The 25,292-nt window shown below is 39.5% G+C and overlaps 1 non-coding gene across 1 annotated transcript; it reads right to left on the bottom strand.

Moving 5' to 3' along the window:
• Positions 1-2,004: 2,004 nt before the first annotated feature.
• LOC101300689 lies at positions 2,005-4,179 on the bottom strand. The gene is made up of 5 exons (XR_185496.1): positions 3,929-4,179; positions 2,897-2,989; positions 2,699-2,797; positions 2,199-2,273; positions 2,005-2,114 (listed from the first exon to the last, which is right to left on the bottom strand). It is a non-coding gene; the product is annotated as an uncharacterized LOC101300689 (transcript).
• Between the last annotated feature and the right edge of the window lie 21,113 nt (positions 4,180-25,292).

Here is a 25,292-nt window from a genome sequence, read left to right as displayed (position 1 = left end):
GTAGTAGTAGTAGTAGTAGTAGTAGAGAGAGAGAGAGAGAGAGAGAGAGAGAGAGAGAGAGAGAGAGAGAGAGAGAGAGAGAGAAGAGAGAGGCAGAGAGGAACGCGCAAGAGAAAGAGAGGAAAGTGCGGCTAGGGTTCCATTTCCTTTATATACATAGTTTCATACTTATGTGGCGAAACGACGTGTTTGTCCCTGCGGTTTAGGGTTTATGGTTCTCTTTTATGAAAATTGATTGTAGATGTGATCATAGAACTTTAATTTCGATTATCATATAATTAATCCATCATCACAAACCTTGAACCATGTATACACTAGATGAGATGTGACTATTGCTAGATCATCATAAACTCTAAACTATATAAACATGAGAGGTGATTTGTACTCGATCATCATAAATCGTAAACCATGCCAACGTTAAGACATTACTTGATATTAATGGTTGATCATCATAAACCTTATATACATCAAAGGTGACTAGTGATTGATTATCATATATCAAGTATACACTAGAGGTGATCGACTATTGATCGATCATCACAAACCTTGAACCATGCATACACTAGAGGTGACTATTACTTGATCATCATAAACCTTAAAGTATATATACATTAGAGGCTATTTATACTTGATCATTAGGAACCGTTAACCATATGCTAATATTAGGGTGACTATGATCAATCATCATAAACCCTATATACACTAGAGGTGACTTGTAACATCCCGAATTTTGAAATTTCTCAAAATGTGTTTTTCTTTTTAGAATTAGAAACTAGATGTCTCCACGAGTTCACCGTAGTTTTCGGTGAATTTGTCGGATTCTCGGACTATTTTTTATGATTTTTCGAAGATAAGGATGACTTTTGGATCGGACTGTCATGTGGCGAGTTTCTATTGATGGATTCATTCATTGTTGGAGACAAAGTCAGCTGCTCCCCACGTGGGTGCAAGTTGAATAGTCATCTCTTGCCTTTGACATGTTTCATGAAGCAATCTCTTACATGTTGACACATGTGACTTTGTCATTAGCCGAAATCTTTAGACCGACCCTTCATTGTCAGTTATTACCCCTATATATAGCTGACCCATCAGCTCTCATTCCTTGAATTTCGGAGATAATTTTCTCTCTTGTTTCTATCTCCTCTCTTGGTTTACCTATTTTGTAATAAAAGTCTACTTATTTCATAATCAAAGTCTACCAGTTTAATGAGACACTATATTATTTAGAAGTAAACTTTCCTACGTAAAGTCTACTCATTTTTTGTATGCTAAGTCTACTATTTTCACGAGACACTTGGTCATATAAAAGTAGACATTACGGGCAGTTGTTCTTGAGAGTATCACCTAGTGAGACCACGATTTGGAGTAGAATTTGAACTCTGTAATCGAGGTCTGGGAGTTGTCGACTTACCATCAATGAAATCTTTCATCTTTCATTGATTATAATGGTGGGGTGGCTATCCTTGATGATACAATAATACTGAGGTTTATGATAATTGAGAATTTTGGGATGGAGATCAATGAACTTGTCAAGACCCACCCCGAATTTCACCCTGAAACCCGAAGTAAATCCTACGGGGACTACCTCCAAGGAAAGATTACCGAAAAATCGGCATAACTTCACTTGAAAATGGACAACCCTTCCTAATAATACTTGCAAACACTTCAAAAGAATCCATCTAGAACCCTCTACTCCTGGAGCCTTCATGCTCCCCAACACAACATCTCCCAAATTATTTAAATATGTACACAAATCTCATATCCAACAATTTATAGGTTCAGAGAAACTCTAATAGGAAGAAAGGAAACATAAAAAAAATTAACAAGCGAAAGCTATATGATGACTATGCCTCATCTCCATGTACGCCCGACCTTTGATTTTCTGTAATTAATCAGAAAATCAGTTATCATATTGGGTATAAGTAAAAACTATTACACACCACAATGAATTAATAAAAGAAGACAGATCTGCAAACATCCATCAATCTAATGTTTATTTTTTTTCTCAACAAATTCATGTATATGTAAGCTTACAAAAAGAACTATGTACAAAAAGGAAGATAATTAAGGTATACATGAGCACTTAGAGACTTCAGAGTGGTGTACTTATGCATCTGCAAATGAACATTGACAGTCAGTCACAACAACAAAAGGACAATAGCAATGGCTAACCACTGATTAGGAAACCAGATGTGTACCACTGATCAGAAAGTGTTGGCTTGCTAAAGGCGTAGTAATGTCCACCATGCACCTCACCACAGTGTACCAATACACTGCAAACAGACCTAGTCAGAGATTTGTAATGCAACTGATAATTTGGTAAAAGTAAAGGATAACTGCAAGCTCCTTGTAGAAAACCATTTGCAAGAAAAAAAAACAATGCAAGTCCATGTAGAAGTTGTTTCATATTACATAGTTGTTAAACATATACTATTATGGTAATTATGGGTATAACTGAAACTTAGTTTACTATCTGATACAATCTTACTAAAGGCGTGAGATGAAAAACTATGAACACAAAACAGTTTCTCTTATACATGCATTATGTTAACAATATGTATTGTCATACTCATGGTTCCTCAAAACATAAAGTAGTTGAAAATAGTTTCTAGAACATAGATTCTGAAATTCATATTGCAAGATATCCTTGCTTTTTGGAAAAAGAAGAAACACACACATATGAATGAACTTTGCATACCTCTTGATCTTGATGTGCATATTTTTCAGCTTGGTCAGTCATTCTTCTTAAATACATCATGTGTTTTATTGTTCAGTCCTCAATGCCATCAATGTTGCACTGAACTTACCACAGATGAAGAAAACCTAGTTAGAAAAGATACACCACTACATACTGCAGTACTGCCCAACAATAATTACTAAATGTAAAAACACTAACCTTGGCACCATTTGGGACAAGTTCCCGAAGTTCCTTGACATGATCCTGAATCAATTGTCTTCCCTATCCTTTAGTTATGAGTAAAGCTCCTATCTATTTCAGAATAAAAAAGGGAGTTTTGAATGGGGAAAGAAAATAAAAGACAAGGAATTGTGGTTCCATTGTCATATCTGCAAGTTTTAGTAAATGCTTTTATGATTAAGATCTGAAATCCTGAAAGATAAGTAACAATACATGCATGTGTGATAATGAATTTTGTGCAAGCATGTGTGCTCAAATATCCTTTGCTGGATTAGGCAATTCCTGAAAATATATAAAAAATTGGGTGCTGGATCATAAACAAAACTACTTGCATATTTAACATGGCTACTGCTACATCCTAGCATCGTGCTAATGAGGTTATTCATCAACTGCCGATAAACATAATCAATATATGAGGCATAAGATATGGAACCTTGAAGATCATTGAAATATAAAGCATCACAGAATAAGATATCGAAGTTGACCAACAGAAAGAGAACATAATTTTCACAGTAGATTGAAGCCATTGTCATGATTCATGAATATATTTAAATACCCAAATGCCTACAACACCAACCTGAGTAAGATAACCCAATTTTTGCCTATTTCAATAACAAAAAATTAATAACCATAAGAGGCATAGTAGAACATGCGAAGTTTCAGTCAAACAGACCAAAACCCGTTATTTTGAACTCCTAAACTTTCCATTCACAAACCAAAACCAAATTCTGAAAATCAAAACAATAAAACCATAAGTGCTCCCAGCTATTGACAAAGCAAAAGCCCCAAACTCAGAAACCCAATGCGTTCGTAAAACAACAACACCACAATTCATACAAAAGCCTTAATATTTATGATGAAATGATAACTATGAACTATGAATTCATATCCATTTTGATTGCCCTAATCGAACTAACACCACAAATTATAGTCTAGAAATTTTAGAACCCAATTCAATAAGAACCGAAAGGGAGAAAAACCCAAACATGAGTTGAAATAGGGAAAACCCACCTTTGCATCGCCTCGTTCCTGGTGACCGCCGCATCGCAGCAAACAGTGACATGCCTATGGTTTGAAGCCTCCATTACAATCCACTACAAGTGCAAGTGTAGTCTGAGCCCATTGAGAAGATAGAGGCAAGGGATTGCTCTAGATTGAGAAGAAAAGGGATCAGGGAGGGGAGAGACAGACAGATAAGAGAGACCAAAGGTTTTTTTTTTGAGAATGAAGAATATGAAAGTTTTGGTTTAATTGAGATCTACGAATGAGTGCGGCAAATGAAATTGAAGTATGGCGTTTTACAGACGCCGTCTTATTATATTTTAATGGTGTTAACTAAACGCGGTTACCTTTTATGGTGTCTGAGAAACACCGTTAATGTTTATAATATTCTACGGCGTTTCAAAAGTGTTGTTAATTGTTTAGCCCAGAAAGATTCATGACGTTTTGATATAAAAATGTCATTGAAACATTCTTTCATGGCGATTTTGCCAGAAACGCTGTGGATATAATGTCATTAAAGCTCATATTTGTAGTAGTGAGGGCTCCGATTCCGGCGTGCCACATCGAGCAGCAGCTACCCAGCCTTGAAGAGAGCACTTGCGGGAGTCGAATGGTGGCCGGTGGCGGTCCAAATGGTGGCCGGACGGCGGAGATACTCCGGTCAAAGTTTTGGTGCACGGGTGAGGTCGGGAGGGGGAGGGAGAGAAGAGAGAGAAGAGAGAGAAGAGAGTGAGCTGATTTTAGGGTTCCCAAAAAAAACTCCCACACACATTTTTCTACTTGTACACTTTCCAAACCCGGAAACTAACTTCCTCTGACCAAAACTTTCTCATACGACATCTAAATTACACGCACCGCGTGTCTACGAACTCGTATCGCCAAACTCTACAACTTTCATAAAGGAAGTTTTTGCAAATAACTTACGGAAAATAAAGTCAACTTTTGGCCTCTTAAAAGTCAAAGCACCTTAAAATTTACTCCCGAAACTTCAACTTCGCTTAAACTAAAGAATTTCCATAAATAATCGTTCATTAAATCCAGAAATAATACAAGGAAAATGATATGAAAATCTAGGGTATTATAGCATCACTTGCCCAAGAACCTATCTGTCAAGACTCACCCCGAATTTCACCCTGAAACTCGAAGTAAATCCTGCGGGGACCACCTCCAAGGAAAATTTACTGAAAATTCGGCATAACCTCCCTTGAAAATGGACAACCCTTCCTAATAAAACCTGCATACACTTCTAAAAATCCAAATCACAACATCTCATAGAGCCTTCGTGCTCCCCCAATCACAACATCTCCCAATTTATTTACTAACTTTAAAAAGAAAATCTCACAACCAACAACCACTGTCCAGAGCAACTGATAGGACCCACCCCGAATTTCACCCTGAAACCCGAAGTAAATCCTGCAGGGTCCACCTCCAAGGAAAATTTACCGAAAATTCGGCATAATCTACCTTGAAAATGGACAACCCTTACTTGAAAAAAATTCCAAATAGACACTTTTATTATAAATCATCCAACCTCAACTCCTAGAGCCTTCTTGCTCCCCAAGTTCATAACATCTCCCAAAATACTTCCAACCATACTCAACTAATAACAATCTCTAATGGTCATCAGAGCATCTATAATGAAAGAAAAACAATGAATAAAGAGTAAGCAGAAGCAGCCTCTGACTATGCTTCGACTCCATGTACGCTCGACCTTATTTAAACTTAGCCTACAAACTGGGCATTTGAAACCACAGGGCCCAAAGGAAAGTAACTTAAAACGTTAGAGTGAGTGGACAAAAATAAATAAATAAAAGGACATAGAATAAGAAACCAAAACTTAAATACTTTCCTACTTTCCGATAAGCAATAAATCCGTTGCATGCAAGTGTTGATAACGCCTTCAAAATAAAATCCCGAGAAAACGGACTAGCCTCGCTAGTCAAAACAACAACAACAAGGATTCATAAAGATCTTTGTAAAAAGGAATATCAAAAAGATTGACTAGCCCCACTAGTTAGGCCAACAACAATAAATAAGAAGCCGATATAGCCATACAAGTGAGGTCTCCATGAATCCTAACACCATAAGCATAATTAGAACCACATTCTGATTTTTGGAAAAATAAATGCTTTAATAAAACACCCTGAAAATCTTCCGCCTAACCCACTACCCTCTCTAGGGTTAAGCTTATCAGATTCATACCAAACTCCACCACAACCTTAATTCATCAATTCTAATATCCTAGTATCAAGGAAATCCAACGGCCGGATTTTCATTCTAACAACCGCTGAAATTCTTAATCTTTGAAAAATCCCATACCTAACCAAAACTCCTCAAAAAATTCTAAACTTCACATCATTAAAACAATCTCAAAAACATGAAAAACTATCCCTAAGGGGCGGCCGGTAGCCGTACTCCGGCAACCTCCAATGCTTCCCAAATTTTAGCACAACAATCCTCTCAATACGTACAACAACTTCCATAACTAGCACTTAGTCCAATTTTAATCCTAACTAGGGTAATCGAATCAAAACATCCAAAAATCCCCAATTCAAACCCTAGACCGAAAATCCTCCTACACATTTCGAATTGGTTAATTACCTTCTAGGGTATTGTTACACAAGACAAGCTCTTCCAAATGAGACCCAAATCACCGGCGATGGTGGCCGGAGTAGTGAGTTCCTGTGACGGGTTCCACAAGGCAGGCGGAGCTTCCGGGCGAGCTCTCTCCCTCACGTCGGCGCTAGGGCAGCTCTCACCAGTCCAGAGAGAAGGCTGGGTCGACAGCCGACCGTTTGGTACCGGTGTGCCTGTCTATGGTGGCCGGACGGCGGCGGTCGGAGCCGAGGAATCCGGCGGGTCGGGGTGAGTTCGGGAGAGAGAGAAGGAAGAGAGAGAGAGAGAGAGAGAGAGAGAGAGAGAGTAAGTGTGTGGGTGTTGGGTTGCTTCACACCCGATCCAACTTAATACCCACAACAAATAAAGCCTATTAAAATTCACCCCATTTTTACCACTCAAAATTTACCCCTTTTATCTGATAACTTTTTCATGCTAACTCTGATTATAACATATAGTATGTCTAGGAATTTGTATTAACTTCCTCTACGACTTTTGTGAAGGAACTTTTCCCAAATTTCAAACGGAAAAAAAAGTCAACTTTTGGAGTCTTAAATAGTAAACGGTTACGTAAAACGGTAAAAGACCAAAGTAATACCAAAGTAAATAACCGTAATTTAATTTAAGAACCGGGATGTGACAATTCTCCCCTCCTTATAAAAATTTCGTGCTCGAAATTTCAAATCATAAAAGGGGGTGGAGGGAACTGTCTTTCACCTCAGACTCCAATAAGCGCTAAGCTAAATCATCCCATCATCAATGCTCTTCAAACTTTCTTCTATCACAAATTACACCTTTTCACTTGTGGAAACAATTAGCCGAATTCTTTTCCACTTATACTAGCACATCATAACTTATCTACCAAACCCAAGGCGTGAGCATATGCTTTAACAAATCTCAAACTTAGGGTCAACTGAAATACTCCGACAACATTCCACATGGTACCACTCACATAATACGCCTTACTCCTTGACTTATCTTCCACTAATTGAATGGTTTTCCCGATTATAATTACTTATGATACACAACCCCAAATCACACGGATGACTTTTGACTTTCGCCAAGTCAAAATGGTCAAAGAGAATTCGTGATTCACAACACCATCTTACTTTCGTCACCAATTAATCAAAACAAAACTTGATCGTTCTCATCAAATAGGACTCTCACCACCTATAGGATTGGCCTCAATTGTTAAGCTGATCGGCAAATACCTCCTTTGTCGCCAGATTATGCTAATGCGATCTATGTTACCATACCCCTACACTAAATATCTCTTATATCTTAAATCGTATCCATACATCAATGACCTCCCAGGTCCTATACAGATCAAAAGTGGTCCCACCACAATACGATTATGTATGAATATGTATCACAAGAAAGTCATTTAACATAAACTGTCACAATTTTACTATTTATGCCAATGAATTGACAAGCCTTAACTAAAAATATTTCCTGAGTCATCGAGAATCTTTTTCCTTGGAGCTATACCACCAGCCAATCATATTATTATTTCTAATAATTCGCCCCGCGAATTAATCATTACTAACCAATAATAACCGTCGGAATCTCATTCCTCAATAATAAATTCAACAGTCGCCACCAACAACGACTTACAAGCACAAGAAAAATATCACCCTCAAAAAACCGACCAACATACCCAAAACTGGCACCTCTAAAAATGAGGGAAATACGATTATCCCCTCATACTAACCAAATTCGTTCCAACTTGCATGCAGACGAGCCTTTAGGTTGCAGGACCTGTTCCCCGAACAAGAAGAGATGAGTTGTTCACTATTTACTGCGACAATTCATGTTGCTTGACTAAACGTAGAAATCCACACAAACAAATCACCTTCCTTAAGCATTGACAAAATTTGTACCCCAAGCCACACTTCTGATTCGGGTTCAATCGCGACCACAAATTCGATAGCTAAAATCCTACGGCTCACTCTCACCACCCTATAAGAAAGATTTTTAAATGCCAGAATCTCCAAACTGTACAAACCCACATCTCTTTCCACTTCCTTATCAATTAGTCTGAGTGTTATATCCCGACTCTTAAATTTTTACCTTATTTACTAGCTTGGTTATAATAAGAATTTTACCGTCTCTGTCAATGAATTTATAGTTTATTTGGTCCCTAGAGGGGTTTTGAGGGACGATTATTTCGGAGGAATTATTCGTAGGAGAAAATGTGACGACGGTAAAAATGGTTAAATTTTGGCTAGTAAAAGGTAATTTTTATTAGGGTATTTTTATTGGGGTGTTTTATGTTATGAAGTGTGGGTATTAATGAGTGGACTGGGTCACATTTTAGTGGACAAAGCCCACTCTCTTTCTCTTCTCTCCCTCTTCCCCGAGCCCTCTCCACGCCGAACTTCTAGTCGGCTGTTCGTTGTCGTTCGGCCACCTGAGACCGCCACTCCAGTCCCGATCGGTAGGCCTCCGACCCAACTCCCATCCTAGACCGGTGAGAGCTCTCCTAGCGCCGCCGTGAGGGAGAGTTGCCACTCGAAAGTCCCGACTGCCCAAAGCTCTCTGTCGCCGGAACTTCCTCCTCCGGCCACCAATCTGTGCAAGCCTTACATGGTTTTGAAGGCCTTCAACCCAGTTGCCTTGCCCTAAGAGGACTCGGTCCAGTTTGCTTCAGGTGAGGAGAACCGGTGAGTGGAAGTTCTAGGGCTTTTTGTGATTTTTTGTTTGATTGACCTAGTTAGGCTTGGAATTGGTGTTTGTGCTAGTTAGGAAAGTTGTAGAGGGGGTTAAGTGGAAGCTGTTGTTAAAATTTGGTAGGCATTGGAGGTCGCCGGATTAGGCCTTCGGCCGCCGCTGCCGGCGGAGCAAACGGCAGCGCTGCCACTGTTTAGAGGATTTTTATGGTTTTAATTGTGATATATTAAAGGGAGTTTAATGATGTGAAGTTTGGAATTTTTGGAAGAGTTTTGAATAGGTTTTGGATTTTTGAAAGATTGGTGAATTTGACAGTTAATAGGGTAGAATCCGACCGTTGGATTTCCCTTATTATTGTTTTAGAATATTGAAATAAAGGAAATAAGGCTATGGTTGGAATTTGGCCTGAATCCGATAAGCTTAATCCTAGAAAGGGTAGTGGGTTAGGCGGACAAGTTTTGGGTTATATATTTAAGTATTATTTATTATGAAATTGAAGTGTGGTCCTAAGCATTGTTTTTGTGCCAGGATTTGAGGAGACCTCACTTGAGGGGCGAATTGAATTTCGTCGGGCTTATGCCTAAAGTTGTGAGTGGACTTTAGTTTTAATTAAAAGCATGTGATGCATTACATTGTTGATCGGTTATTCTTCTGCTGAAATTTATTGCTTTCTTTGATATTTGACAATTTTTGTGTTTTGGAGAGTTACTGAAAATGAGATTTTCGGTGGATATGTATATTGGATGTTTATGAGGATAGTATGTATATAAATGCTAGCTAGCCATACGTGTTTGGTCCGTCATAATAAGGTGAAATTCCATTATGGCGTGACGTGAGTGTTAGACACAAGCATCACCGCCCTATATGAAAACTACTTTCTTATCTGATTCATATAGGTTTTCATATAGGGAGTCCACACGTATATACACTCGTGCTTTTCCGCCATAATGAGGTAAAATTCCATTATGGTGTGACGTGAGCGTTAGACGTGAGCGTTAGACGCAAGCGTAGTAGCCTTGTATAAATTTCTATTTTTCTATTTTGTTCATAGAATTCGTACAAGGAGTCTGACAAATGTAAATACATACACATATATATTTATATATAGTTTAGCCTGAGAGGTTCCATTTTATTGAGTTTTGGAGACTGGCCGGAGCTAGTCATGTATTTGCCAGTTTGTGAGTATAAAGCTTTGAGCTATCACATGCATCATAATTTCTATGAAAAATTAAATTGGGCATGCATAAATATTTTTATTGAATTCATTTTTGTCCACTCACTTAAACGGTTTCAAATGTTTTCCCCTGGACCCTTCGTTTTAAAAATGCCCAGTATGCAGGTTAGCATAATTGAGGTCGGGCATACATGGAGACGAGGCATAATCAATAGTATAGCTTCCGCTCATATTTCTATTTCTAGTTCCTGTCTCCTCTAATAGAGTTGCTCTGAACCTGTGATTGATGGTTATGAGATTTTTTGCTAGATGAGTAAATATAAATTGGGAGATGTTGTGATTTATGGGGAGCACGAAGGCTCTAGGAGTTTATAAGGTTGGAGTTGGAATTGTTAGAAGTGTTTGCAGCTGTTTTAGTTAGGAAGGGTTGTCCATTTTCAAGGGAGGTTATGCCAATTTTTCGGTAAATTTTCCTTGGAGGTGGTCCCCGTAGGATTTACTTCAGGTTTCAGGGTGAAATTCGGGGTGGGTCCTGACACTGAGGACAGAACATAATCCACAAAACTGTTATGGTCAAAATTCTTGCAAACGCTGGTTGCTACAGCTGCTAAGCCCCAAAGTTTCTGACTAGAGTATCAGCAATAACTAGATTATATCTTAGTTGACTTTATTGATAGTCATAAGCAGCGACATCTGAAAACAACATTTAGCGGCTCCTTCAGTTCAACAACACTATTAAGCTGAGTTCGCAAAACACTTAAGTTAACTATCGGATGTCAAAATTAATTGCCACTACTACAATTTGTGGTTTATCAATCGCAAAAAACTGTAAGAGCAAGAATATATCGAAACTCACCTTGGCTCAAACTCAAGAGGAAAATAACTAAAGTACAAGAAGAAAGCAAATCCATAATTTCGAGCTCATAAGTTCTACCAATAACCGACATCCACTAGCGACCCATTTCGACCACGTCCTTAAAGCCAGAATCTAATAGAAAAGTTTAAGCCTATCCCCCTCTCGACACCTGACCAAACGGTGATGATCTCCCAGACCATACTTGGAATAGTAAGTGGTCCCACGACTATGCGGTCCATAAGAAAAACTCTTACAGGAGGGAAGGCGTTAAACGTATCAGGACATGCATTGTCCTCGATACCCTAAACTCTGAACAAAAATACTTACTTAAATCAACCGAGAAACCGTTTCCCCTAAAGCTACTCCATAAATCATACACCTCGTGACTCGAACAATTCATTTAACATCGCCTCGTGGCTCTCTTGATACCACTTAATACTTGCGGCTCCAAGATTCGTAACTTAAAAATTATAGTTTCCGCCCTCCAAAAGCACAAGATCGTTAGAAAAAAGGAGTGTTTCGGCTATCTAAAACTGCAGCAAAGCCAACTTAGGTATAGCCAAAACACGTTACATCTAAAACTCTTATTATTCTGTCTATCGAGTTTGAAATATGGTGGGTAAACATAATCTCACCTTGAACATCACAGTTAATCTCCCACCACGAACTAAGTGATTTTAGCAAACAAACTTTGGTCACGCCATCATAACCCAAAAGTTCAAGACTTGTGTCACCTAACATAAACAATGCCGCTTGAAAATTACTATGGGCACACAACCTCACTTCTCCAAACAATCTCTACATCTTCGGTTATGTATACACCGAAATATTCCTCAACTCTTTTGGCTCCCAACAATCACGCATTTTGAAATAAAGAACTGCTTTCTGAACAACCACACCGCACCTAAATTTCTAACTTTTCTAGTGACCAAGGTCACTTGATGTTAGAGTTACCTAGAACTCTCAAAATTCTCAACACGATTATTCACTTCTCCCCTTGTAACCGAAATACTCAAGAATAAGAATGGGTTGGTCCAGGGACTAGCGGATACTAAACTTCTACACTGTCACTAAGCGTCCAAAGCAAATAGCTACATTCTCATTCGCCACTTGATCTACCAAGTTCAGTCATCATGAATCAAATTTTCCATCTGTTGTTGTAACGTCGGAGCAGCCACAACCATCTCGCATCCGCTTTACTATTACAATTTCAAAGCCCATTATAGTTACAATCCATCTAAAACACTCAACATAAGTAGGAGAGCGAATCCCACATCACACATACCAAACCTAAATCGACCAATAACAATCACAGAAATCGAACTTCAATGCATAAACCAAACTTTAATAGCCCCATTTAACGCATCCAATAACATCCACAATTAATTAACTCAAGCAGTATCACTTTACTATTTATCTCAAAGCAAAACAACACTTGCTTAACTCCCTTATAATATCTCTTATTCCAATACCAACCTTAACTAGAAATTGCTCAATCCCTCGTTCACAAGCATGCCCTTCCTATTATTAATATCAGCAAAAAGGCTCAACTTGTCAATCAAATAAAAGTCAACAACTAAATAAATAAATAGTAGAACACTACAAATCCAGGTCACTTCCCAACTCATAACTGAACTCAAAATCTCACAAATCACTTACCTTCCCATTACTCGGAAAATAACCAAGATACTCTTTGAGGTTGGCGTACGGAGGCATAGTCTTGAAGATATAGAAATTTATGACACAATACTATCCATAAAAAAGACAAGAACTACCTCACATACGTAATAAACACATAGCATCTGATGCATATAATGCTAATGGATCCACCGCGGTCGGACCATCACTCTATAGACACTAAGTATCACCAATAAGCATATGAGGTAGTGATAGGAATCGGATAACCTAACCTTTGATACCAACTGACAGGACCCACCCAGAATTTCACTCTGAAACCCGAAGTAAATCCTACAGGGTCCACCTCCAAGGAAAATTTACTGAAAAATTGGCATAATTTACCTTGAAAATGGACAACGCTTCCATGAAAAAATTCCAAATAGACACTTCTATTATAAATCAACCAACCTCAACTCCTAGAGCCTTCTTGCTCCCCAAGTTCATAACATCTCCCAAAATACTTTCAACCATACTCAACTAATAACAATCTCTAATGGTCATCAGAGCATCTATAATGAAAGAAAAACAATGAATAAAGAGTAAGCAGAAGCAGCCTCTGACTATGCCTCGACTCCATGTACACTCGACCTCATTTAAACTTAGCCTGCAAACTGGGCATTTGAAACCAAAAGGCCCAGAGGAAAGTAATTTAAAACGTTAGAGTGAGTGGACAAAAATAAATAAATAAAAGGACATAGGATAAGAAACCAAAACTTAAATACTTTCTCACTTTCCGATAAGCAATAAATCCATTGCATGCAACTGTTGATAATGCCTTCAAAAAGAAAATCCCGAGAAAACGAACTAGCCTCGCAATCAAAACAACAACAACAAGGATTCATAAAGATCTTTGTAAAAAGGAATATCAAAAAGATAGACTAGCCCCGTTAGTCAGGTCAACAACAATAAATAAGAAGCAGATATAGCCATACAAGTGAGGTCTCCATGAATCCTAACACCATAAGCATAATTAGAACCACATTCCGATTTTTGGAAAAATAAATGCTTTAATAAAACACCCTGAAAATCTTCCGCCTAACCCACTACCCTGTCTAGGGTTAAGCTTATCGGATTCATACCAAACTCCACCACAACCTTAATTCATCAATTCTAATATTCTAGAATAAATACCAAGGAAATCCAATGGCCGGATTTTCATTCTAACAACCACTAAAATTCTCAATCTTTGAAAAATCCCAAACCTAACCAAAACTCCTCCAAAAATTCTAAACTTCACATCATTAAACTCCTCTCCTTAAAACAATCTCAAAAACATGAAAAACTACCCCTAAGGGGAGGCTCCGCCGGCAGCCGTACTCCGGCGACCTCCAATGTTTCCCAAAATTTAGCACAACAATCCTCTAAATATGCACAACAACTTCCATAACTAGCACTTAGTCCAATTCTAAGCCTAAATAGGGTAATCAAATCAAAACATAAAAAAATCCCCAATTCAAACCCTAGACCAAAAATCCTCCTACACATTTCGAATTGGTTAATTACCTTCTAGGGGATTGTTACACAAAACAAGCTCTTCCAAATGAGACCCAAATCACCGGCGATGGCGGCGGGAGTAGCGAGTTCCGACGACGGGACTCCACAACGCAAGCAGAGCTTCTAGGCGAGCTCTCTCCCTCACGGCGGCGCTAGGGCATCTCTCACCGGTCCATGGAGAAGGCTAGGTCGACGGCTGACCGTTTTGGACCGGTGCGTCGGTCATTGGTGGCCGGACGGTGGCGGTTGGAGCCGAGGAATCCGGCGGGTCGGGGAGAGTTCGGGAGAGAGAGAAGGAAGAGAGAGAGAGAGAGAGTAAGTGTGTGGGTGTTGGGCTGCTTCACACCCGGTCCAACTTAATACCCACAACAAATAAAGCCTACTAAAATTCACCCCATTTTTACCACTCAAAATTTACCCCTTTTATCTGATAACTTTTTCATGCTAACTCCGATTTTAATATATAGTATGTCTACGAATTTGTATTAACGTCCTCTACGACTTTTGTGAAGAAAATTTTCCCAAATTTCAAACGGAAGAAAAAGTCAACTTTTGGAGTCTTAAATAGTAAACGGTTACATAAAACGGTAAAAGACCAAAGTAATACCAAAGTAAATAACCGTAATTTAATTTAAGAACTGGGATGTGACAGCAATTTATTTGAGAGGAAAAGAACTAGAAATATAAAAATGAGCGGAAGCTATACTATTGACTATACCTCTTCTCCATGTACGCTCGACCTCAACTATGCTAACCTGCATAGTGGGCATTTTTAAAACGAAGGGCCCAGGGGACAACATTTGCAAACGTTAGAGTGAGTGGATAAAAATAAATTTAACAGAAATAATTAATGCTATCCCAAATTAAATTTCCAAAGAAATCAAATGCATGCCTCAAACGATAAAACTTTCATCTCTTAAATATCGAGCCTCTCAAACTCAATAATATAAATCCATCAATATATATAATATGTATGTATCTATACACGTCCATACTTCTTGTATGAATTCTATGAAGGAAATATAAGGAAAATAGAAATTCATACAAGGCTACTACGCTTGCGTCTAACGCTCATGTCACGCCTTAATGCGGTGCTACACTACGCCATTAAGGTGGATGGACAAGTGTATAAATATGTGCCCATATATACCCATATAGGGCTACTACGCTCGCGTCTAATGCTCACGTCACACCATAATGCGGTTATATACTACGTCATTAAGGTGTACAGACACATATGGCTAACTAGCATTTATATACATACTCTCCTCATAAATATACATATATATATATATACCGAAAATCCTATTTTCAGAAATTCTCAAAATAGCGAAGTTAATAAATAAAATAAGAACATTTACCTCCGAAAATAACTTCGCAGAAAATAACTCACGAGAGGAAAACAAATTCCACAAATTAATGACCAATAAAATCATTCCTTTAAAATAAATCTCTACATGCATTTAATTTAAAAGAAATGTCCACTCACAGTGATTCAGTTATTTAATTGCCAAGCAAAGGCTTCCCAAGTCAAATGCCTGTCAACTTTCTACGGCGGGCCTTTACGTCCATAGGCACATACTTGAGTCCTTTAATTAAACAATTAACCCAAACCGTAAGTTAAAAATCTCAACTACTTCCAGAGAACAGTTATCTTTAGCCTTAATCAATAGTCCAGTCCAAGACTAAAGATTGGTCCCTAAATAAAATTACATTGTCTATTCCCAAATACTTCCCTTAACCAATCACGCTCCACTTTGGGATATGGATGCTTCATTTCTTGACAACAATTCACGTCTAATAATTCAGGTTACCTGATTAACTATTAACCATCCAATTTAATTCCAACAAACATTTTAATAATTCTGTCACATCTCGACCCTTAAATTTTTACCTTATTTACTAGCTTGGTATTAATAAGAATTTTACCGTCTCCGTCAATGAGATTATAGTTTAATTGGTCCTTAGAGAGGTTTTGGGGAACAATTATTTCGGAGAATTATTCGTAGGAGAAAAATGTGTCGACGGTAAAAATGGTAAATTTTGGCTAGTAAAAGATAATTTTTATTGGGGTATTATTTTGGGGTGTAAAGTTATGGAGTTGGGTTGGTATAAGGTTGTTGGACCGGTTTAGTGGGGAGGCCCATACATCATTTTTCTTCTCTCCTTTTTCTCTTCCTCCCGAGCACTCTCTCCCGAGCTTCTCTCTTCCCGTATGACTTCCGGCCGCCGTCCGGCCACCGCAGCCCGCCGCACCGGTCCCGTTCTGTCGGCCTTCAACCCAGCTACCTCCCTGGACCAGTGGCAGCCCCCTAGCGCCGCCGTGTGAGAGAAACGACGCCCGGAACCGCTGGCTATCGTGGTGGTTTTCTCGCCGGAACTTCCTACTCCAGCTACCATAGCCAGAGCTACTTGGCTCAAAAGGAAACTCTCCTCCCGTGCTACAAACCCTCCAAAGGTCTCACCCTCTCTTGAGCTAGGTAAGGAGATATTTGGTGTTGAAGCTCTAGGGTTTTCTAGAATGTTCTTGTTCGATTGACTTGGTTAGGCTTGGAATTGGGTGTTGCGCTAGGAAAGTTGTAGAGGGAGTTGAGAGGAAGATGTTGTCAAAATTTGGTAGGCATTGGAGGTCACCGGAGTCGGCCTCCGGCAGCCGCTTCCGGCGGAGCAGGAGGCGCCGCCGTCGCTGTTTGGGGGATTTTTAGGGTTTATTCGTGTTATAATTAGAGGAGTTTAATGAAGTGATTTGTCGAATTTTTGGAGGAGTTTTGGATAGGTTTGGGAATTTTTAAAGTTTGGTAATTTTAGCGGTTATTTAAGGTAGAATCCGGCCGTTGGATTAAAGTCGTATAATCTGTAGAAGGTTAATTTAAAGCTACCGGTTTGCTCGGTGAAGCTTGGGCCATATTGAGTTAAGAATGGCGAAGTTGGGCAAGGATGAGTGTGTTTAAGGCTCACGTTTAATTATGCCTATTTTGTGTAAGTTTTGGATTTTTGGTTGGGAAATTAATATTATATTTGGATAAGGACGTGAGGAGGCTCGAGCAGAAGAGGCCTCGGATCGACATCAGGCTTAGGCCTAATTTGTGAGCGGACTTTTGTTTTAAATATTGTGCATGCAAATGATTTATTGATGAATATTTTCTTTTGTTGAAGAATGACCGAAATTGAAAATTTTGGTGAATATATATTCATATATGGATGATTATGAGGATAGTATTTATATAAATGCTAGCTAGCTATACTTGTTTTTCCGCCATAATGAGGTAAATACCATTATGGTGTGACGTGAGCGTTAGACACAATCGTCGTAGCCCTATATAAATTTAGTAATTTATATAAAGAATATGCACATATATATATACACTCGTGCTTTTCCGCCATAATGAGGTAAAATTTTATTATGGTGTGACGTGAGCGTTAGACGCAAGCGTAGCAGCCTTGTACGAACTTCTATTTTTCTAATTCCCTCCTAGAATTCGTACAAGGAGTATGACGAGTGTAAATACATACATATTTATACATATTACTTTAGCCTGAGAGGCTTCATTTGTTTGAGTTTTGGAAACTAGCCGGGGCTAGTCATGTAATTGATAGTTTTTGAACTGTCGCATGCAGCATAATTTATTTGGAAATTAAAATGGGAATGCAGAAATATTTTATTTATTAATTTATTTTTGTCCACTCACTTTAACGGTTTCAAATGTTTTCCCCTGGGCCCTTCGTTTTAAAATGCCCAGTCTGCAGAGTTCGAGTTGGCACTAGTCAGAGGAGAGGCATAGTCACCCACATCTCTTCCACCTTTCATCAGTAGGTTACATGTTAACCTACTACCATATTTTCCTGCTTCCACTAGTGTTTAGTAGCTCTAATTACCTTGAGATTATATGTATAATAGTTCGGTTGTGTGCTAAGTCTTTGTTTATTAATTTGGGAGATATCCAAAGGATGGTGTATGATATAAATTGGATATTTATGGGTTGGATTAGAAGATGATATTATTTTTTGTGTGTGGTGGATGTGTTGTGGGGGAGCGGGTGGCTCCAGGTGTTGAGGTTGGATGTGTTGGTATAGGAGTGTTATCTGAATTTTTTTTTCAGGATAGGGTTGTCCATTTTCAAGGGAGGTTATGTCGAATTTTTCGGTAAATTTTTCGGTAAGGTGGTCCCCGCAGGACTTGCTCCAGGTTTTAGGGTAAAATTTGGGGTGGGTCTTCACAAATTCAATTATTTGCTTCACTTGAAATCCGTTAGTTCTTAAATAAGAACAAACCTTTTCACTAAATCCCTCCCTCAATGACCAATTTTCTCAATCCGTGAAATCCTCAATCACAACCCAATTACAAATGTTTCTTCACCCATACAATCTGTATTCATTTCCTCGCTACACAACTTCACACTAAAAATCATTAAGGGCACCCAAAAAGGGTTTCCATAAATGGAAAGTTTCCAAAAATAGAAACTTTTTATGACAAGACCCACCCCGAATTTTACTCTAAAACCCGGAGTAAATCCTGCGGGGACCACCTCCAAGGAAGATATTACCGAAAATTCGGCATAACCTCCCTTGAAAATGGACAACCCTTTCTAAAGAAAACCTGCAAACACTTCTAAAATTCTCAATCCAACCTTAACTTCTGGAGCCTATGTGCTCCCCAAATACAAACCCCACCAGTAACAAAAAATAATAGAACATCTTCCAAATCAACATAATTATCCAAATAAGATGACATAAATCCTCCGACAAATATTCTAAAATGTCAACAAGCCTTCGCCCACAACCGAAATAATATACATTAAACCCAAGTATTCAGAGCTACTAGACACTAGCAGAAGTAAGAAATCACAGGTAGGTTAAACAGGTAACCTACGGATGAAAAGTGGTGGAAATACGGGTGACTATGTCTCGCCTTCTACTAGATCCAACCCGAATTCTGCAGACTGGGCATTTTAAAACGAATGACCCAGGGGAAGACATTTAATAACGTTAGAGTGAGTGGACAGAAATAAATTAAATTTAAAAGAAATAATTCTTTATGCTTTCCCAATTTAAACTTCAGTGGAAAAACAATTAATGACATGCAACCAGCTCAAAAGTTTTTAAAAATTTACCGAATTTACCGACACCTGATTAGCCGCGCTAGTCACAAACACTTCAAAAATAACAGTATCTCAGGCTAAAATAAAATATGTATGCATTACACTCGTCATATTCCTTGTATGAATTTTCTTAAAACAATAAAGACAAATAGAAAATTCACACAAGGCTACGACGCTTGCGTCTAACGCTCACGTCGCACCATAATGGCATTTTACCTCATTATGGTAAATATATACGCACATATCCCCTATATAAATTATTATATTTATATAGGGCTACAACGATTGCGTCTAATGCTCACGTCGCACCATAATGGAATTTTACCTCAGTATGGTGGAAAAACACGTATAGCTAGCTAGCATTTCTTCATATACATATTATTCTCATATTCATCCAAATATGGATATATATACATACTCACCGAAATTCTTAATTTCGGTTATTCTCTAACAACATAAATTATTTCGCATACACATTATTTAAAATAAAAGTCCACTCACAAATTAGGCCTAAGCCTGATGTCGATCTGGGGCCTCGTCTGCTCGAGCCTCCTCACGACCTGTTTCAAATATAATATTAATTTCCCAGCCGAAATTCCAATATTTACACAAAATAGAAAAAAATTAACCGAGAGCCATTATCACGCTCAACATTGCCTAACTTCGAAATGGTCTAGATTTCAACCCGAGAACCAGTAGCCGTAACTACACCTTCCCACAGTTTAAACAACTTTAATCTAACGGCCGGATTCTATATTAATTAACCGCCAAAAATACCAAACTTCGGAAATTCACAAACCTATCCAAAACTCATCCAAAAATTCCATACTTTACATCAAAAAACTCCCCTTAATATTCTACATTTAAAACTATACAAATCTCCTACACAGCGGCGGCGGCGTCGCCAGCTCCGTGGGCAGCGGCGGCCGGAGGCCGATTCCGGCGACCTCTAATGCCCACCAAATTTTAACAGAATCTTCCTCTCAACTCCTTCTACAACTTCCTTCACTAGGACAACACCCAATTCCAAGCCTAACTATGCCAATCGAACGAAAACATCATAAAAGCCGTAGAGCTTCCACTCACCGGTTCTCCTTACCTAGACCACTAGAGGGCGAGCTCTTTGGAGGAATTGATGCACAGGAGGAGAGCTTCCCAACGAGCCAAGAATCGCGAGTTATGGTGGCCGGAAATGGGAGCTCCGACGAAGGAGCAGTCGACGTCTCCGATGGAATATCTCTCGATCGGCGGCGTTACCGGCTGGGACACTAGGCCGGGAAAGGAGAGGAGGTGGCGGGGCTCCGAACTGGGCTGGAGCGGCGGCCGGTGGCTGGCCGGACGGTGGCAGGCGATGGCTGGAGGATCCGGCAGCGGGAGAAGTCGGGAGAGAGGTCAGGAGGAAGAGAAGAAAAAGAGAAGAGGAAGAGAAGAAAAAGAGAGGGGGATATGGTGTATGGGCCTCACACCAACCCGGTCCAACACCACACTTAAACCCAACTCCATCAATTTAACACAAAACAAAATACCCTATTAAAAATTACCTTTTACTAGCTTAATTTTACTATTTTTACCGTCGCCACATTTTTTTTCTCCTACGATTAATCCTCCGAAAATAATCGTCCCCCAAAACCCCTCTAGTTACCAATTAAACTATAACTTCGTTAACGGAGACAGTAAAATTCTTATTATAACCAAGCTAATAAATAAGGTAAAAATTTAAGGGTTGGGATGTGACATTCTAAATATGGCAGGTTTTCCTAAACCGTAAACTACAACTTAAACGAAAAAGGAAAGTCGACAAGCTACCTTCACGGATTCTGCCAGAACTGCTGTAGGGATTCCGGCAACTTGCCAGAAATACTCACCGAATTCCGGCGACTTGCTGGAATTTTGCCATAGCCTCCCCGTAAACTCCAAATCACCAAGTTATCGACTTGCAACACCAAAAATGAACCCAATCAATCCGAAAATCAATACAGCAGCTATATAACATCAAAGGAGATCGAGATTACCTTCCATCGATCTCAAGCACTAGCCCAAGAACTCTCCTGGTCCGGACTCAACAAGCAGGACCTCCAAACATCCCCAGTTGCTGCCTTAGTCGCCACCTTCACCTAATTAGCATCACACCACTTCGGTTCCTCTCAGCCCAAACACACTCGACCTCTGCCTCAATCCGGATTGACCTGCAACTTCTCCAAGGTCTAACTCGACAACACACAGAGCATCGAGGACCGACCAAAACCCGAAGCACTCGTCAGAAACCGTCGAATGCAGGTCGCCGGAGCTAAGAACTTGAAACCCAGAAAATTAAGAAAAGAAACACTGGATTGTGCAAAAGGAAGAGAGGAGGAAGGGACTCACCGTCGTTGGGTGGATAAGAGACCGGAGCTCAAACCGGAGTCGTAGTTGTGGCCGGTTTATGTTGAAATCCGATGAACACAGTTGTGTTCTTCCACTTTGATCTCTTCCCTGTGAGGATGCTAGCTGGAATGGAGGGTTGGGTTTGGAAGAGGAGAAGGAGACGGTCATTTTGAGGCCAGTGTGGTGGCAAGTGGTGGCCAGAATCGGCGACGATGCGTCGGGTTGACTGATGCAGCCGGAGAGAGGAGAGAGAGGCTGGAGCTTGGGTCAACTCCCGAGTGTGGCTTCTTTTCTACTTTTTTTTTTTTTTTTTAAAAAAAACGTTTTATTAATAACTCACACACCCTACATATGTCCGTGAGGTTTGAACTCATGACCTCAAAGTTGTCAGTTAAACACCTTAACCAACCAAGCCACGGCTCACCGACTAGCTCATCTTCTCATAACTTGAAGTGACCAAGCTAGCTCTCCCCCTCTCTTTTCCTTATTGTGACACGACCCACCCCGAATTTCACCCTGAAATCCGGAGTAAGTCATGTGGGGACCACCTCCAAGGAAAATTTACTGAAAAGATTGAGAAAATCTCCCTTGCAGATGGACAACCCTAACTCGAAAATTCCAAATTACACTCCTAATACAACACGCCCAAACATCACATAATTATCCTTCAGAAATTCTACACATAATACAATAATCTCAAAGTATTCAGAGCTACTAAACACTAGCGGAAGCAAGAAAACACGAGTAGGTTGAACAGGTAACCTACTGATGAAAACTGGCAGAAATGCGGGTGACTAAGCCTCGCCTCCTACTAGATCCAACCCGAACTCTGCAGACTGGGCAATTTAAAACGAATGGCCCAGGGGAAAATATTTAATAACGTTAGAGTGAGTGGACAAAAATAAAATAATAAATAAAATATTTATGTTTCCCCAAATTAGTTTCTAAGGAAAAATCGAATGCATGCCGCAAGCGATAAAACTTTTATCTCATAAAATATCGAGCCTCTCAGACTCTATAATATATGTATGTATTTACACTCGTCCATACTCCCTATATAAATTCATGGGTCTATATAAGGCTACTACGCTCGCGTCCAACGCTCACGTCACGCCTTAATGCGGTGCTACACTACCTCATCAAGGTGGACAGACGGGTGTATAAATATGTGTCCATACCCCCTATATGAATTAAACACTCAAATAGGGCTACTACGTTCACGTCCAACGCTCACGTCACACCATAATGCGGCTATATGCTACGCCATTAAGGTGGACAGACACGTATGGCTAGCTAGCATTTATATACATACTCTCTCATAAATACAAATTTATATCCACCGAAAATCCCATTTTCGGTAACTCTCCAAGAGAAATAAAAATCGTCAAATTAAAATGACATTAAAATATTCCGCAACATTAATTGTTCAACCATGAACTATAGCATGCGTTTATTTAAAATAAACGTCCACTCACAAATTAGGCCTAAGCCTGATGTCGATTTGGGGCCTCGTCTGCTCGAGCCTCCTCACGTCCTGTTCCAAATATAATATTAATTTCCCAACCAATAATCCAATATTTAATCAAAATAGGCAAAATTACCCGAGAGCCATAAATACGCTCATCATTGCCTAACTTCGATATTCTTAAATCGGAACGATCCGAACTTAAATATCATACTCCACAGTCGTAAATACAACCTCCCCAAAATACGACTTAAATCCTACGGCCGGATTCTACATTAATTAACCGCCAAAAATACCAAACTTTGGAAATTCACAAACCTATCCAAATCTCATCCAAAAATTCCATAAATCACATCAATAAACTCCTCTTAATATTCCACACTTAAAACCCTAAAAATCTCTTAACCGGCGGCGGCTCCGCCGGCAGTGGCGGCTGGAGGCTAATTCCGGCGACCTCCAAAACCTAACTAGGCTAATCGAACGAAAACATCCTAAAAGCCCTAGAAAATTCAACTCCACATTTCTCCTTACCTAGCTCAAGAGGGAGTGAGCTAATTGGAGGGGTTGCTGCACGGGAGGAGGGCTACAAAACGAGCCAAGGATCGCCGGTTTTGGTGGCCGGAGGAGGGAGTTCCGATTGCCAGAAGTTCGGGGCAGCCTAGCCTTTCGGGCGGCACCGCTCTCTCACGACGGCGGTAGGGGGGCTGTCACCGGTCCTGGAAGATAGCTGGGTCGGAGGGCAACCGAACGGGATCGGAGCGGCGGCAGATGGTGGCCGGACGGCGGCGTACGGACGACGAGAAGTTTCCGGCGGGGGAGAGGCTCGAGAAGAAACCGGGAAGAAGAGAGGAAGAAAAAGAAAAAGTGAGGGCTGGGTTTGGGCCTGACCAACCCGGTCCATCACCTATATAACAACCCAATTCCAAAAATAAAACACCCCGAAAATAATACCCGAATAAAAATTACCTTTTACTAGCTAAAATTTACCATTTTTACCGTCGTCGTATTTTCCTCATACGAATAATCCTCCGCACATAATCGTCCCCGAAACCCCTCTAGGGACCAATTAAACTATTAACTCAATAATCGAGACGGTAAAATTCTTATTATAATCACGCTAGTAAATAAGGTAAAAATATAAGGGTCGGGATGTGACATATTGTCTATTCCTTTATCTTATATGTTATTGATAATGTATTTGACTATGGGTTGTGAGTGATTTAATTTTGGGAGTTAGGGTATTGAAGCCCTAAACTCATTTTGTATAATGTTGATACTTTGATTGATATAAATGCAATTTCCATTGTGTATGCTTTGAATCCAAATGAATTGGTTCTTAAAAACATGTTTCTAGGCTTTGTCACTCTTTGAGATAATGTTGTGGACAATTTGATGCATAGATTGATAAATTGACAACTTATTAGTCTTGTGTATCTAGGATTTGAAGTGTGGTAACCATTAGCTAGCTTTGATACAACCCACCCCGAATTTCAGCTTGAAACCCGGAGTAAGTTGTGCGGGGACCACCTCCAAGGAAGATATTACCGAAAATTCGGTATAACCTCCCTTGAAAATGGACAACCCTTTCTAAAGAAAACCTGCAAACACTTCTAAAATTCTCAATCCACCCTTAACTTCTGGAGCCTACGTGCTCCCCAAAAACACCACCACAAAAATAATAAAACATCTTCCAAATCAACACAACCTCAACATAAATACCCAACTAATAAAAATACGACATCCTTAGGATATTCCAAAATATTAAACAATGTCTTAGCACACAACCAAACTAATAACATTATCCTTCAGGTAATCAGAGCTGCTAACTAGAGGAAGCAAGAAAATACTGGTAGGTTAAACAGGTAACCTACTGATGAAAAGTGGTGGAAAAGCGGGTGACTATGCCTCGTCTTCTACTAGATTCAATCCGTACTCTGCAGACTGGGCATTTTAAAACG

Source organism: Fragaria vesca, unplaced genomic scaffold (assembly GCF_000184155.1).
Source record: "Fragaria vesca subsp. vesca unplaced genomic scaffold, FraVesHawaii_1.0 scf0513090, whole genome shotgun sequence".
Lineage (NCBI taxonomy): Eukaryota > Viridiplantae > Streptophyta > Magnoliopsida > Rosales > Rosaceae > Fragaria > Fragaria vesca.
Note: the sequence above shows the minus strand (reverse complement) of the source record. Positions and strands in the feature narration are given on the sequence as shown.